At 42.8% G+C, this 16029-nt stretch overlaps 1 protein-coding gene across 2 annotated transcripts in view; it reads right to left on the reverse strand.

The window, feature by feature from the left end:
* Window positions 1–14309, reverse strand: part of LOC115260194 (uncharacterized) — a 300226-nt gene extending 285917 nt beyond the window's left edge. The window contains exons 1-2 of one of the 2 annotated variants that reach the window (XM_029861109.2): window positions 14016–14309; window positions 2619–3567 (exon numbers count right to left, since the gene is read on the reverse strand). The gene's annotated coding sequence lies outside the window, so the exon portion shown is untranslated. The remainder of the gene's footprint in view (window positions 1–2618; window positions 3568–14015) is intronic. The other variant, XM_062844163.1, reaches the window with a different exon arrangement.
* Window positions 14310–16029: the final 1720 nt, after the last annotated feature.

Consider the following 16029-nt stretch of genomic DNA (forward strand, 5'->3'; position numbering starts at 1 on the left):
GAGTTACTTTGAGAACATTGTCAGCAATGCCCTCTATATGGTAAGTTCCTCTGGGAATTCTTCCAGGAGTTCCATTGGAAACTCTTCCAGGAGTTAGTGTAGAATTATTCTAAGTTAAAATAGATGTAAATAAAAATTTAAAAATGAAAAAGCTTCCGGGAATTCTTCTAGGAGTACTTTTGAGAATTTTGTCAGCAATGCCCTCTGGGGATTCCGCCAAGCATTTCCTCTTTCCACAAACAAAGGAGTTTTGTTCCTTCAGTAATTTCCTCTTGCTCCAGTACTACCCACTGGAGATTTCTTCAGTAGAGGAAAAATACACAACGGGAACTCCGGAAGAAATCCCCTGTTCGTATTTCTGGAGTAATCCCCAGCGTTAATTCCTTCGGGAATTCTTCCAGAGGTTCCTCCGTGAATTCTTCCGGGAGTTCCACCGGGATGTCTCAAACGAGTTCATTAGGGAATTCTTCTGAAAATTCTTCCAGAAATTCCTCAGGGAATTCTTCTAGGAACTTCTTCGGGAATTCTTTCAGGAGTTCCTCAGGGAATTGTTCTAGGATTTCCTCCGGGAAATTTTCCAGGAATTCCTCTGGAAATTGTTCAAGAAATTCCTTTGGAAATTCGTCCATTAGTTCGTCTGGGAATTCTTCCTGAAATTCCTCTGGGAATCATTCCAGCTGCGGCTGCAAGTATTAGCACATTTTTGGAGTTCATCTTTGGCTTCTAAAAACCTAGTTATTAATCAGAGGGATTTTGCAGCCCCAGTGATCTTTTTTTACTCAACTAGAATGAAGCTAAACAAAAGTAGGTAGGTATTAAAAATGTATACTGTGCCGATCGTTTCAGAATTCCTTGTGGTCGGGTTCACATTGCATAAATTCTCGAAACAACAATCCAGCAGGCCATGTAGATTGTTGAATTGCCTTTTCCTTGTAGGGTATTGGTTCCCTTCTTAAGCATGTGGCTCCCATTTTCATCCTACGAAAAACAAAGGATATAAGCGATGTTTGTTTTGTTTCTTATTTTTGTATTTTTTGTTAGAAGTGAGCACCCATGAAAACAAAAAGAACGGAATCAATCGGTGCCGTAATCGCTTGTTTTCGAATAGGATGAATATGGGAGCGTGAGATTAATGATGGAACACATACCCTACTTCCAATCAACACCGACCTTGTAGGAGATGTAGCGCAAATTTTTATTACTACTTCACCTTGGCACCAGGGTCGAACGGATCTTGCGATTGTAACAAGTTTGTAACCATGTCATGCATGTCATCAACGGGACATAGTTCAAAAAGTATTGGAAAAGAGGAAAAGAGAAATGACACACAATACCTTAAAAAAGATTTTCCTTCAATAACCTTTTATATGCTCCACATCACGGGTTTTAAGACAACTAACTAACAACAGACAAGACAACTATTGAGTATTTTACAGCTTATTAGACTTTTGTGCAATTATTTTTTGTACAGTGATTATTTGCACACCTCACTGAACACCTACGGTTTCTCACGGTTACCCCGACAACAACTTTTTTTCTCATTGTTATTATTTTGGAAGAGAATTTGATTAGCATCGTATCGACACAATTTCGTGAAAAATGTATTAGAGTCGGAGATTCCAGAAACAATGTGGAGGTTCATGGAGCTGGAACTAATTTGGGTGTAAATGAGTGTTGTGGTTGTGATGCGGAGGATAGAGTATACTACATGTTGCACTTCTCGAACCCCCGGTCTCAGTCAGAAAGCTGGCAAATCTACGATGAAGGATCACTCAGTCCGTATGGACAGGGCACACCAGGGATAAAACAGGGACTCCATATTCACAAGATGGCTCGCGGAACTAGGAGTGACAACGCAGGTTAAAATCGGTTTTCAGATACCCGCGTTGCATTGCAGCGACCAGTCCCCACAGATGTTGCCCCTCCCAACTCCACCAGCCGCAGTCGTCCTGCTGACTCAAAATCCCAGTCCCCACCATGACGTGTCCCTTACTATTCGACTCCGAACGACTCCCCACCCCAATTACGAACCTAGAAGTCCCCTCCCCAACCAACTGCAATCCACCCCGCTGCGACCGGAGGTCATAAAAACCCAACACACAACACACTATCCATTATTACATCTTACAACTCGTTCTATAACAAATTCTCAGCGCATATTACTATTCCGTAGAGATTCTTAACTGTCCCTTAACACCTGTTGTTGCCAAACAGTAGATTGCGGACCACAAAATCTGCCCGAGAATCCTAGTTCAGTGAGGGTCATATTATGCTAGACATTTTGTGAGCTCGTCTCCCTTGTTTTGGTAAAATGTCAAACATTTTTATGCATACGCCTACTAATATTAGTGAGTGTGCAAATTGTATCTCACTAAAACAAAACTGCACTAGAGTCTATAAATTTATGAAATCGTCAATAATAAACAGTAGAACTGTCAAAGGTTCTGACTCAGGAAAGGCAAATAATTTAGAAAAATCGGAAACCACAAACGAAACAAATACATAATTCCAGAAAATGACTTCAAGCTAAAAATTAAGTTCAAAACAACAAGATGAGCAGCGACAAATCCCAATAAGGAAAAGTAGGTACCCGAAGGCGCATCATCGACACAACTCACCTTTTTTGCCAAAGGCACTCCACCACCAATCAGTCATATTAGTCTCTCCTTCTTGATGCTGCTGCTTCTTTCGCTGCGGTTGTTCCCAGCCCAACAGAGAGCCAGAGCTAGAGCAGAGGCCTACTCGGATCTCGGATGATGATGAAGAGATGACTGACGAACGACTGGACGAACGAACGGACGGACGACGATATTCCTTGCTCGTTCACAGCCTGCTTTGAACTTGCTTGCTGCTGGCTGCTAACGCTGACCAAGATCACTTCTAAGCACTCACTACACTATAGGCACAGAACAGATGTGTATCTTTGAATAACTTTGAAGTTTCGAGGTGGAAGCCGTGAAATTGTCACTTGGAGAACTAGATTGGAATGAATTTCCATGGGAAAATAAAAACGCATCAAAGCGTGCTACGTCGTCTCCCTATGCTCGCTGTAGGCAAAAGCTTGACTTCCACCACCAGGTTCGCTAGTGTTCAGCTATCAAACGAGCAGTGCTTTTCGTGACGAAGATTCACCCCCGTGCTATAGGTACAACGGGTCGAACAACAAAGCCTGCTGCGGTTTTCTTCTTCTTGATCTTCGTTATTTTTTTCCGTTGCTCAGTTGCTTCTGAACCTGAACCCTTTCGCACTCGCGCCCGCAACGATCGAACGAAGGAGGCACTAGCTGCTCGGACGGAGCACGGATTCCAGACGAACTCTTCTTCTTCTTCTTTTTCGTTCGCGCGCGCTGCTTTGCACTAATTTCACTGCGGTCCGGGATTCGCGTCCATCATCATCAGCATCTTCTCGTTCGAGCGGGCGTTCAACACTCACCCGACGGTTTCTTCTTCACGCAGGTAGGTATATGAATCCACAAAATCTACGGCAGGTCACATTTCCCGGAAAGTGGGGCTTCTTTCGGGATCGGGACCAACTGGCGACAGATGGCAGCTACCAACAACACCATGGCTATAAGAACAAACGCGGTCACAATAAACACAACTGTTGCACGTGCAGCTCGGTCTCGGGTAAACTTCCGAAACTTTCTCCCTCAGGGCACGACCGAATCAGTCGGTGGCTTAAAACGACCGATCGATGAGTGCTAATCGGCTAAACCATGGGCGCGCGCATTCAGCGGTCAATTAGCATTCGGTTGCTAGTCAACTCGTCTCAAACTCACACGCACTGACCGCTCGCTGGTCCACACAAACAAAAAGCCCTTCGGGCAGGGCTAGTAGCGAGTCATTTTTTTTATTGATCGAGTTGCAGTAGGCGAGGCAGTAGTAACCAAACAACAATTAGAAGATCAAATTGTTTAGATAAGCGCAATACGTAGAACAATACCTAATGCTTTAATTTTATTTTATGGAAGTTCTAAGGTTTTTTTTTTCTAAATTTTCAAAAATGTTACTTCGATATTGTTAACGTAGTAGCAATTGCCCCTGGGTTGCCAGCATAGCAACCATCATTGTTACTTTTTCATAACAGATTATTCCACTGTAACACTCCAACCAGTACGGACGTATTAAATAAAGCTTGTCGTTATTTCTCAAGTGTCCGTGTCCTTACTCGAAGCCAAGTCCCTCAACAGGTTATGGGCCCAGCGCAGAAGGATCTTGCCTGCGCAATTCCGCAGTTTCGTGGAGACACTGGAGGATACGAGAACTGAAGCTACCGTGTCAGGCTATTTTTGGAAGCGGCTGGAGTCTCGGAGGTGCTGACGGAAGATGTTCCGGATCAAGTAACCGAGAGGACCAAATTCCTGGAGAAGGACCGCAAGGGAAAAGCGCTGTTGGTAAGCTGCCTGGCGGACGACTGCCTAGAGGTCGTTCGGGAGAAATCAACGACGAAGCTGATGTGGGAAGGTTTGGAGGCAACGTATGCGAAGAAGTCGATTACCAACCAGACCCTCATCCGGAAGCAGCTGGCGCGGCTGCGCATGAAGAGTGGAACCAAGATGAGAAGCCACTTCATCGAGTTCGAAGGGTTGGTAAGAAAGCTGAAAACGGCAGGTGCGAACTTGGTCGAAGCAGATTTGGTGTCGCAGCTGTTTCTAACGTTACCGGACTCATACGACCCGCTTGTGACAGCCTTGGAGAATATGAGTGAGGAAGAGTTAACCTTGGATCTCGTCAAGCAAAGGCTGTTGGCAGAAGAGTTGAAGCGTGCGGACCGTGTGGAAACTGAGCATTCGGACTTTGAAGAGGAAGTACCTGCAGCATTCACAGGACACCAGGAGAAGCAGCAAAAGTTTACCGGAAAATGTCACGGCTGCGGTAGAAGGTGGCATCTCAAAAGGGATTGCAGCTGGCAGAATCATTCCGAAGCTTGGTCTCAGGAGAGGAAATCTGTGAGTTTCATGGTAGATAACGCATCAAGGCTATATGAAACTGAAGATGATCGCCAAAACGCCACCTATGCAGGAGAACCCGAAAGTGATGATGAAGATTGGTTTCACAAAGGTGATAGAGGAGACATCGCTAGTGCTGATGACCACAGACGAGCAGATGCTTGTGCAAGGAGACCGGACAACCCTAGAAACACAAGGAGCCCGGAAGATCAGGTGCAGTATAGGCAAAGCTGGCAGGAAGGCAGTACACTAGAGAAGATAATCGGATACTTTTCTGGCTACAGATCAAACTATGAAAATTTGTTTCGGCTGAACGGACCCAAGCCGACATGAGCTATGCTGTCATTTAGGGGTGGCCGATTGAGGGGGGATGTTAACGTAGTAGCAATTGCCCCTGGGTTGCCAGCATAGCAACCATCATTGTTATTTTTTCATAACAGATTATTCCACTGTAACTCTCACTGTAACACTCCAACCAGTACGGACGTATTAAATAAAGCTTGTCGTTATTTCTCAAGTGTCCGTGTCCTTACTCGAAGCCAAGTCCCTCAACAGATATTATCGTTGCAGTACCAAATCGAAGTCCCGAAGTTGCAGATGCGCAATTAAGAAGTTTCAAGGAGTTACGGGACGTTTCAGGGAGGTTTCAGAGGCTCTTCAGGGCCGTTTCAAGGGGTTGCATAGCGGTTCAAGGAGGTATTAGAAGCGCTTTGAGGGTTTCATGGAGTTCCAGAATGTTTAAGGGCGTTTTAGGGGCGTCCCAGGGCGTTTCAGAGGCGATTTTAGGAGCGTTTGAAGGGGTTTCAGGGTATTTCAGGGGGCTTTAAGGGGCGCGTTTCAAGGGCTTGCAGGACGTTTCAGGGAGGTTGAGCAGGAGTTTTATGTGGTTTCAGTGGGTTCCATGGTGTTTTAAAGGGGCTTTTAGGAGTGTTTCAAGGGCGTTTCAAGGAGTTGTAGGGCGTTTGAGGGAGGTTTCATAGGCGTTTAGAAGGATTCGCTGGGTTTCAGGGGGAATTTTAGGGACGTTTCAAGAGACTGTAGGGCGTTTCAGGGAGGCTTCTATCGATTTCATGGGGGGCTTTTAGGGACGTTTCAATGGGTTGTAACCCTTTGAGTGTTTCAGTATGGTTTCAGAGGCGTTTTGGGGGTTTTAAGGGGGGGGGGTCTTTTAGGGGCGTTTCAAGGAGTTATACCACAGACAAACAGACATACTACTTAGAAGAAATTTGTTTCAAAAACATCGTTAGGCATCACACTAGCACCCTCTATAATGCACAATCCGAAGCATTTGTTTGCAGGTGTACTATCCCTCGGCTCGACGTAATGATTTAGCAGGTGACGACTCCCCCGTGGCGTTACCCATTCATGAAAGATGAATAAAAGTTCATGATTGAGTCACTTTATGTAAACATTGATGGGCGTCGCGATCATTTCTCTCCAAAAGTGAGACGTTTTGTAGAAACAGCAGCGCCACCATGACACATGCGAGCACAGTCCGAACCACACTGAATTTTCAAAATGACCGTTTAATCGTGCGACGATTGCGATTTGAGTGGTATGTCTGTTTGTCTGTGGTTATACGGCCGTTTCAGAGAAGTTTCCGAGGCGTTTTGGCGGTTTCTGGGGGCTTTTAGGGGAGTTTCAGATGCGTTTCAGGGGCTTTTACTGCCGTTCTACGCCCAATTGCCCCATGTTATATGGGAATCACATATAACATGAGACAATTATGCGTAGATCGGAAGTTTAGTGGGTTCCCGGGAGGAATTCCTGAGGGAATCCTGGGAAAGATCCTGGAGAAATTTCGAAAAAAATTCCTGGAGAAATTACGGAAGCAGTGTCTGAAGGTATCCCGACAGGGCTTCCTAGAGGAATTCCTGGAGTAACCCTGATTCAGAACAAGAAAAAATCGCTGTTTTCCGTGTATTATACCTGTTTTAAAAATTTGATCAATGTTGCTTATTATCATAGTTATAGATCATTAGAAATTTTGAGTTTTAATTGATTCTGTACAGACTATGAACTTTGAGCCGAGCAATTAAGGCTGTAACGTTTTGCCTTTCTCATACACCAAGGTGTACCGAAAGGCTATATGTTCACTCCAAAAACGAAAATTTGATGGATCTCTCGGAGGGGTCAATCGACTCAGCTCGACGAGTTGAGATGATGTCTGTGTGTGTATGTATGTGTGTGCGTATGTGTGGGTGTGTATGTGTACAAAAAGGTCACCTCATTTTTAGATAGTAAATATAAACCGATTTCAACGACCGATGGTTCCATTCGACGGGGCATTTTGTCCCATTGTTTCCTATTGAAAATGGTTCGGATCGGTCAAGCCGTGCCGGAGTTATGGCCATTTCGGTGTTCCGGACCTGTTCCCCAGGAAGGGGTCAGATAAGAAAACGCAGCAAACCCATGCATGCGATATGTACATCAAATCGCGGTTTTTTTCGGTAATCTGATGAACGGTTAGTAAGAAAATAGACTCAGACCATATTGGAAACTACCGGTTGTGTTCCGGAACCGGTTCCAGGTGTCCCGTCGGAAGCGGCCAAAGCATGAAAATAAGCCAAACCTATGCTTGTGACACATCAAATCGCGGCTTTTTCGATAACCTGATGATCGGTTCGCAAGTAATTAGGTTCGGACCATATTTAAAACTACCGGTTGTATTCCGGAACCGGTTCCAGGTGTCCCTCCAGAAGTGGGCAAGCATGAAAATAAGCCAAACCTATGCTTGCGACACATCAAATCACGGCTTTTTCGATAACCTAATGATCGGTTGGCAAGAAGTTAGGTTCGGACCATATTTAAAACTACCGAGTGTGTTCTGGAATCGGATCAAGGTATCCCGCTGGAAGTGGTAAAACATGCAAGCGAATTATTAAATCGCGGCTTTTTCGATAGCCTGATAATCGGTTTGCATGAAAATAGGCTCATATCACATTTTTGACTACTACTAGTATTCAAAAGCCTATTTTACCGCTGATAATCATCATTAGACTGGCCCAAACGCAAAAATGACGAAAAGTTCTATGAGACTTTACCTATAATTGTAACTTTGGATTAGAGGAGCAATCTGTGAAAGATTCAGCTCAATTTGTAAAGCCTAAGCTGGCACAAATGAGTTATTGTACATGGGGTTTTCATGTCAAATACATGGGACACTAGATTACCTCCAGTCTATCGATCAGCATACTCTAAGGAACAAATTTGTGGAGGAACATATTATTATGAAACTTAATTTTGATGCAGTTTCAATTCTGTACCTTCGTTTACTTTCAATTAGAACAGTTGCAACGAAATGCTGTCATGTATGAGTTTTTCAGTGGCAATAAACGGTCAGCAAGAAAATAGTAAACGATTCCAGGTGTCCCACCTGATGTGACTACATATAAAAGGGAACCAGACCCATGCATGAAACACATCAAATTGAGGCATTTCGATAACTTGATGTACTGTTAGCAAGAACACAGGCTTATGTCACATTTGTTACTACCGGCAATATTCCAGAACGAGCCGCCGGATTTACAGAAGTTAACAAATCAATGCAATCGATACATCAAATCGGTTTCGAACGGAGTAAGACTGACAATGAACAAAACAAGTTGCTTTTCTAAATCAAGTATTATAAAGATTCATATTGAGCGAAATCAGGAAGATAATGAGTAAAATTTGACGAGAAAGGCACCAGCACCACTAGGTGTGACGTCAATCAGGGTTTTTTACTTTAGTCTTATATCAGTCGAATAATATGGTAATCAAACACAAATAGTTTAGTCATGAATGTAGAAAATTTCATTTAATTTGGTTTACTTAACCCTAGGATATTGTAGTTAATAGAGTTAACCAATTCATTCCAAATATGTACCATTTACAACTAACTAGTTGAGTGACAGTCAAAATATGAGAATTTTCGGTGCATTTTATATAAAGTTACAGCTTGTTAAAAGCGTTCTAGATATTTTTTTATATCAACATTCTGATTTATCGACCGTATTCTATTTATAAGTTAATCATTTTATGGCTTTATCGGTCTTTTTCTACTCAGAGTGTAAGGGAGTAGAGATCAAAGTGGATGATGAAATGATAGATATGATAGTATTCAATAGGTTGCGAACAAGTGTTTTTCACAAATCACCCCCAAAGGTGAGGGAACAAGTAGTCCTTAACGAAATTTAGCGTCTCATGTGAAAATCTCTTTTTGTTTACATATGTTACATACGGTGTTTGGTAAAGTTATGCTTGAATTGTAGTTTTCAAGAAAAATACGTTAAATAGGAATAAAATTGTGATTAGGTGCATCAAATTTGTAAAAATACTTATTTTTTCACGTTTTCATGGATTCGGGACCAAAGGGGTGCCCTTTTATTGATGATTTTGTACATATCGGACTTACCGAAAAAACAAACCATTACCCCGAAGAATCGAACCACTTTGGTAATCGAGCTAACAACTTGTTTTTTTTTTTGTCTAGAAACTTCTGGGTTCAATGAAAATTTTTCTTCAAAGGCTCCTTCTGGAGATTCCTTCACCAACGCATTTTGCAGATTCTAACAGATTCTTTTGAAGATTCCTTCTTAGAATTTCTGCAGGAAATTAGACATTTTTACAGGAATCTAATCTGGAATTTCTGCGAGAATTCCTTTTTGTGATTAATTTAAAGAATTGGGGGATTTCTCCAGAAATACTTGGAGTATTCCCAGAAGGAACAGCTGGAGGATCAAAAGGAGAAACTCCAGCACTTTTCCCCGAAGAAAATCTAGCAGGTTTCCTAAAAAACTTCTGGAAGATTCTCATAAGGAACTCCAAAGGACCTCAAGGAGGAATCCCAAAAACTATTCCTAGAGGATTTCCTCAAGGAACTCTTGGAGGATTCACAGAAGAAAATTTTGGAGGATTCCCCGAAAAAAAAACTTATGGGAGGCATTCACATCAAAAACAGTAAGGAACTCCGTACACACTTAGAAAAAATGACGGATTACGGTAAAATTTTACCGTAATCTCAACAGCTGAACGTACGGTAAAAAGTTCGGTGATTTTTCAAACCACCGAACGTACTGCGAATCTCAGGAAAATGCATCTGTCAAAATTACCGGAACGTTCGGTACTTTTTACAAATTTACCGTAAAAATCACAGAACGTTAGGTATGTTTGTTTACAAATGAATTCTCCATATCACTGAACGTACGGTAAATCTTACAAATTTACGGCGATTTTATGCGAGCACAAAAAAAAAACAATATTTTCATAAAAAACGTCGATGATGGGATCGAATACATGATCTTCTGATCAGGAACCACACTTGCTGCCACTGTACAAGAGAGTCTTGCTTGGAGATGATGCGCAAATTCTAATAGAACTGATGCTCAAAGCTGCCGGCGTGGCTGTCAAACGCGTTTTACAGTAGTACGGTAAAATAGTCCCATCACCGATCTGTTCGGTAAAATATTCACAGGTCTCCTGTAAATTTGTCTGATTTCACCGGTTCTTCGGTGATTTCTTAGATTTCACCGATTTAATCCTGCAATTTCATCGATTTCGCCGTAATACTTTTACGATTATTTTCACCAAATACTGTAATTTATTCTAAGTGTGTAAGGAAACCCAAAACGAACTTTTCAGGAGGAGAATTTTGGAGGAGGAGAATTTCCTCATGAGGAATTCACAGAAGTAGCTCTCAGCAGATTCCAAGAAAGAACTTCTGGAAGATTCCCATAAGCAACTCCTGGAGGATTTCAAGAAAAAATCCTGGAAGATTTCAAGAATGAACTTCCAGAGAATTTTCAGAAGTAACTCCTAGTGCATTCGCAGAACGAATCTTTCGAGGACTTCATGAGAAACTCCTAGAAGGAATTTCTGGAGGAAATCCAGGCGCAAATACTGAAAAAAAACGGAAGCTTAAACGAAGTCACCATGGAAGTAATTGATTATTTCCATAAGAAGCTTCTGCCCAATTCGAATTCCAAAAGGAATCTCTAAAGGGACCCCTGCAAGAATCCCTGAACTCCTTCAGGAATCCCTGTAGAACCTTGTGAGAACTTGCTGGAGAACTTCCTGAACGAATCCAAGAATTTCTTAAAATAATGCTGAAAAATCCCGAATAAACTCCTGATGAATATAGGTAATATAACTTTTGAAAACCCCATTTAGAACTCCAGGAGGAGTTTCAACATAAATTTCAAGAGCAATTTGAGAGAAAAAAATATAGAAAAATTGTCGTAGAACTTCTAAATGAGAGAAATCAGTGAATTAATTCAGGAAACATTCCTGAGAGAACTTGTAATAAATATCTAAAAGAAATTATTGTCTTATCTCCGGTGGAATTCCTGATGGATAGTCCGCGATAACTCTTGAAAAACTTCAGAAGGATCTTCTGCGAAAGCCCAAGTACCTTCTTACGAAACGGTAAAAGATACGCAAAAAAATCCTCCGTAGGCCTCCATTTATTTCCAATAAATACTCAATAAAGCTTTGTCCCGTGGGATAGTATTTCTTTCAGAATTCCACAAGGTTATAACAAGGACAAGGACAAGGTATGTATATAGTTGGCGCCCGGAAGAATTCCTCTTGCCGTTGATTGTCCACAATCTTGCCACAATTCACAAATAGTATTCCACCATAGTCCTCACTGCAATCTCAAAAAAAAATTCCCCAGAATCTCAGCGAAATGCCTCTCGTAATATTTACTCAGAAACCCATCATAAACAACAAGGCCACGAAACGTCTCAAAGACTTAGAAAATGTTCCTTTAACGACCGGGGCGTGCAGTGTCCCATAGAAGTACCTTCTGGGGTCCTTCCAAGAATTTCACCTGAGAATACTTCAGGGATTCTTACAGAAGTTTTTTTTCTGAATTGCTTCAGGAATTCATTCCGGAATTGCTTGAGGAACTCCTTCCAAAATTCGTGGAGTGATTTTTCTTCAGGTCTAGTCCAGGAATTGCATACGAGTTTCTTCTGAAATATCTTCAGGACTTCTGCGATTCATCTAGGAAATCCTTCCGGTAATCCTCCAAAAACTTCTTCCGGTATTCCTCCAAGAACTTTCTGGAATTCCTTCGAGAACTCCTTTCAAGATTTTTCCAGAAACTACTTCCGGGATTCCTCCGGGAATTCCTTCCGTGATGCTTCCAGGATCTGCGTCCTGGATACCTCCTAAATCAAGAACATCTTCCTGAATTCCTCTGGGAACTCCTTCCGGGAATTCTTTGGAGACTCCTTTCGTGATTCCTCTATGAATCCCTTCCGAGAATCCTTCAAAAAACATCTCCTGCTTTTTTTCAAAAACATGAAACCTCAATGGAATCTCTTGAGATGCACAAAGAATTAGATTCGCATTGAGAAAGTCGACTAAACCCGACAAAAATGGTTCTCGAGAGTCATACCTGTACAAGAAGACGTGGTGCGCAGCGAGCTAGGTGGGTCGACCAAGTGGAGGACGATCTGCGGACCCTACACAGAGTGCGGAACTGGAGACAAACAGCCATGGACCGAGTGGAATAGAGACGACTGTTATATACAGCAGAGGCCACCCCTGCCTTAGCCTGATCGGTAAGGTAAGGTATTGAGAAAGTCACACAAATTCGTTGGTGGTACAGTCCTAAACCGTTGTTATGCAAAATGTCTCTTTCCCGTTCGTTTCCAAAGCATAGAGTATTAAGGCTAATCACTGGTTCTAAGATAAGATTGTTGCAATCCTTCAACGGTCGAAAGCTGCCCTGGCCACGTCCTTGCGACAGCTGAGGGATGGGAAAGGAAGATTAGTTGTACACCTATGAAAGGTTTTTCGACACCTCTACGTCCTCTCAGGCCTAGGCGTCATGGGCATTTGTGTGTTTTTTTAGTAGAAGAGTTTTGACCAGAGGATACGTTTGGTCAACATTTAGGCATCAACATGATAGACAAGAACAAACAATTCGGCCGGCCATATTGAAAACAACGCGGAGCAAAGAAAAGGCGTGACTGTTTTGAAAACGCAGCCGCTCGCGTGCACAGCTCGCTACGATCTCACTTGAGATCCGCAAAGAATTCAGCACAAAAATATCTTTCAGCAATATTCACAAAAACTTAAGCAAAAACATGATTCAACAAAGTTTCTTATTCTCTGTTATCGTCACGGGTTTTATTGGAATGTATGGATTTTATCCAGAAGTTCGCCATGAATCACTTTCTTAGCTCAGGAATCAAATCTCTCAAGACTCTAAACCTATGTTTGAGAAGAAATTCGGGCTAAATATTTCCAAAACAAGACGAATGTCTGCTAAAGTAATCTCCAAACAATATTTCAACAGTCGTGTGTCTGAGAAGTAAAAAACTTGAATTCCAAGAGAAATCTAAAATTCTTTGAAATTCTTGCAATGTTGCTAAGAACTCTGGAAATTCTTCAGAATCTCTTTAAAATTTTTCGGCAAAATAGACGTATATTTAGCAGGAACTTTTTTACTCCATGTCATTAAGTTGCGGAGTAGCGCCAGGCTGAACTTATTTCATATAGTCTACCAGTAGACAGTAATTTGAAGTTCCAATGATGAACATCAAAATATGTTCCTTGCACTACTTAGTTCTGTTCTTGTTTTATATTCAATTTTTTTTCGTGAAATGCGATTCTGAAATATAGAAAAACCATAAGTTTGATGAAAATGTCCACAAAAAGTACTGATATTGATGAAGTATTGCCGCTCATGTGGGGTCCACTTATGACTAACTATTATTTTGACACCTGCTTGGTCGCTACCAGCCCTGCCTTTAGCGGAGTGGTCTTTTTATCGTCCACCGCGCTTGATGGTGGTGGTGGTGGTTGTGCTGGGCTTCAATGCATCTCCCGTTTGGTCACACACGCCCTTCGAGGTTCGAACAAAAAAAAACGGTAGCGAAAAGATAAACGGCGCATACGGTCGCGCGTGGTTTCGTGGTCCGTTTCACGCACAAACACTTACACAGATGGCGCAACCTAAAGCGATCACGCACGTCCCCCTACCCGCGAGGTCACTAATAGCACTAATCAATCGGTTGAAGCAGTAGGCTTTGCAACAATCGATGTCCGATCGATTGAAGGCAACTCAACGCACCTAATCCAAGCAGGCGGCAGCCATCGAAAACTTCACAGCCAGAAACATCTGCTGCCCTTTTGCGATCCGACAGACCTGATCTGGCAGGAACGTAACTTGATCCTTTTTCTTCAGGGGTCCCACTGAATTGCAAGCGTATACCGTACCACACACAGAAACAGACACAGACGGTTCGCGTACTAATGCACTCTCCAGCTCTACAGACCGCGCGCGCATACAACACTTCCCGACCGGCGACGTCGTTTCTCCGGAGAAAAAACGTTGATCCTAAACGGTGAAGCTTCGGAAAGCAACTGACCCGACCCGATCGAGAAACGAACCTCTTGAGGAGGAGATAATATGCATCGCAGCCCATCCAAGCAAGCCACTGTGCTGTGCCAGTAGAACCTGCTCCGGTCGCGCTACTCCTCGGCGACGAGCCTTCTTTCGAGTCCCAACAACAGAGCACCGTCGCCGCCGCCGCGTACCGTGGCTAAAAGGGAGAGAGAAAAATGGTCCGAAACGATCAACGAGCAGCGACGACGAGTGAGAATCGTTCTTATTCTTTTTCTTGTTCGGCGTCGTTCGTTGCACACACGATCGCGATTTGTTTACCGCCCTTCGTTTCCTGGCACCCACGCCGCCCTCCCACCAGTGGTTCAATCCTCTTCCATATCTTGCGATTCTCTTCTCCCGGTTTTGTTTGGCCCTTTTATCTTTTGTTCCCTCTAGGCTTCCCCTTCACCACCTCATCACCTGAAAATTTCGTTTGTTCGTTTCTCTACGAACCGCATGCTCACGAGAGCTCGCGAGTACGGACCTACTCGGATCGGAACCAGAATGCGCTTTCATTTGTGGTGACCGTGCGGGGCGTCGACCGGACTGGGGTCTCAAATTGAACACCACTGCGCTGCGGCGCAGTAGGCTTGAAATGACCATCGAAGCATACCATTTTCTGGTACGTTATTGTCACTCATTACCGCATTCATAAGCTCTGTACATATGGACGTGTACCAGAATGGAGCATATTTCTATGAATATTAAATTTGAAATTTGACCTTTGTACCTTCATTAAAATTTACAAAAATCACGAGTTTACGCTCATTTGTGGTCACTTTCTGTCACGCAGTGGATGAATGGTACCGCTTCTCGCCACTTGAAATCTTCATTCGTTGGTTGCAAGTGCAGCAGACGCCGCAGAGTTCATGCGGTGCATTCTAATTGCACTTCGTTTTGTGTCCGCTTTTATTTATGCCCTCTGGTTCCTCTACTGGGAAAAAGCTTTAAAGCAATATAAGATTGAGGTGCAAAGCACCTATAAAAGAAGGTGCGAGGCTGTGCACAAAGTGAAATTTGAAAGAAATTGACAAGAAGGCACGAGCGATCGGTCTCATTTGTTGGTCGGTCGGTCGAAGTCGAAAGTGGCGTCTTCTTCACCGTCTTCGTCGAAGGTGATAGATTGCTGTTGTTTAATATCACAGCAGGCCATGCGTTGGCGGCCATGGCCCATGGCATTACAACAGGTTGGCTGGAATATATGGATTCCTGGAATGGTTTGATTGTGTTTTAGGGTGTTTTTGAAATCGAACGAGGAGTGAAATATACGATAAGCGGCGAACAGTGGGAGAATGTATGCAAAATTATTAGGTTTTAACATAAATTTAGAGTTCGTCCTGAATATCCAGGAAAATTGAAAGGATTTTTGTCAGTGAATTCAAAATGTACGTGAAGTGTGCTGATATATGACTTTCTGATGGCACTCTAGAGCAGCTTCTTCTGGGATTCCACAGGATTCCATCTGGGATTCTTCCAGGAGTTCCTTCAAGGTTTATCCACAAATTTATTGGGTGACTCCTTCAGGAGTTATTTTAACGGCATTTCTAGGGAGTACATTTTGAGATTCTTCAGGCAGTTTATTTAGGTTTCTTCAGATGTTCCGTCGGGGAATCTTCCTGGAATTTCGTCTGAGATTCCTTAACAGGTTTTATCTGAAATTCCTCCACACCTAACGGGATTTTCATTGGAATTCTTTCTG

This window comes from Aedes albopictus, chromosome 1 (assembly GCF_035046485.1).
Source record: "Aedes albopictus strain Foshan chromosome 1, AalbF5, whole genome shotgun sequence".
In the NCBI taxonomy this organism is placed as follows: domain Eukaryota; kingdom Metazoa; phylum Arthropoda; class Insecta; order Diptera; family Culicidae; genus Aedes; species Aedes albopictus.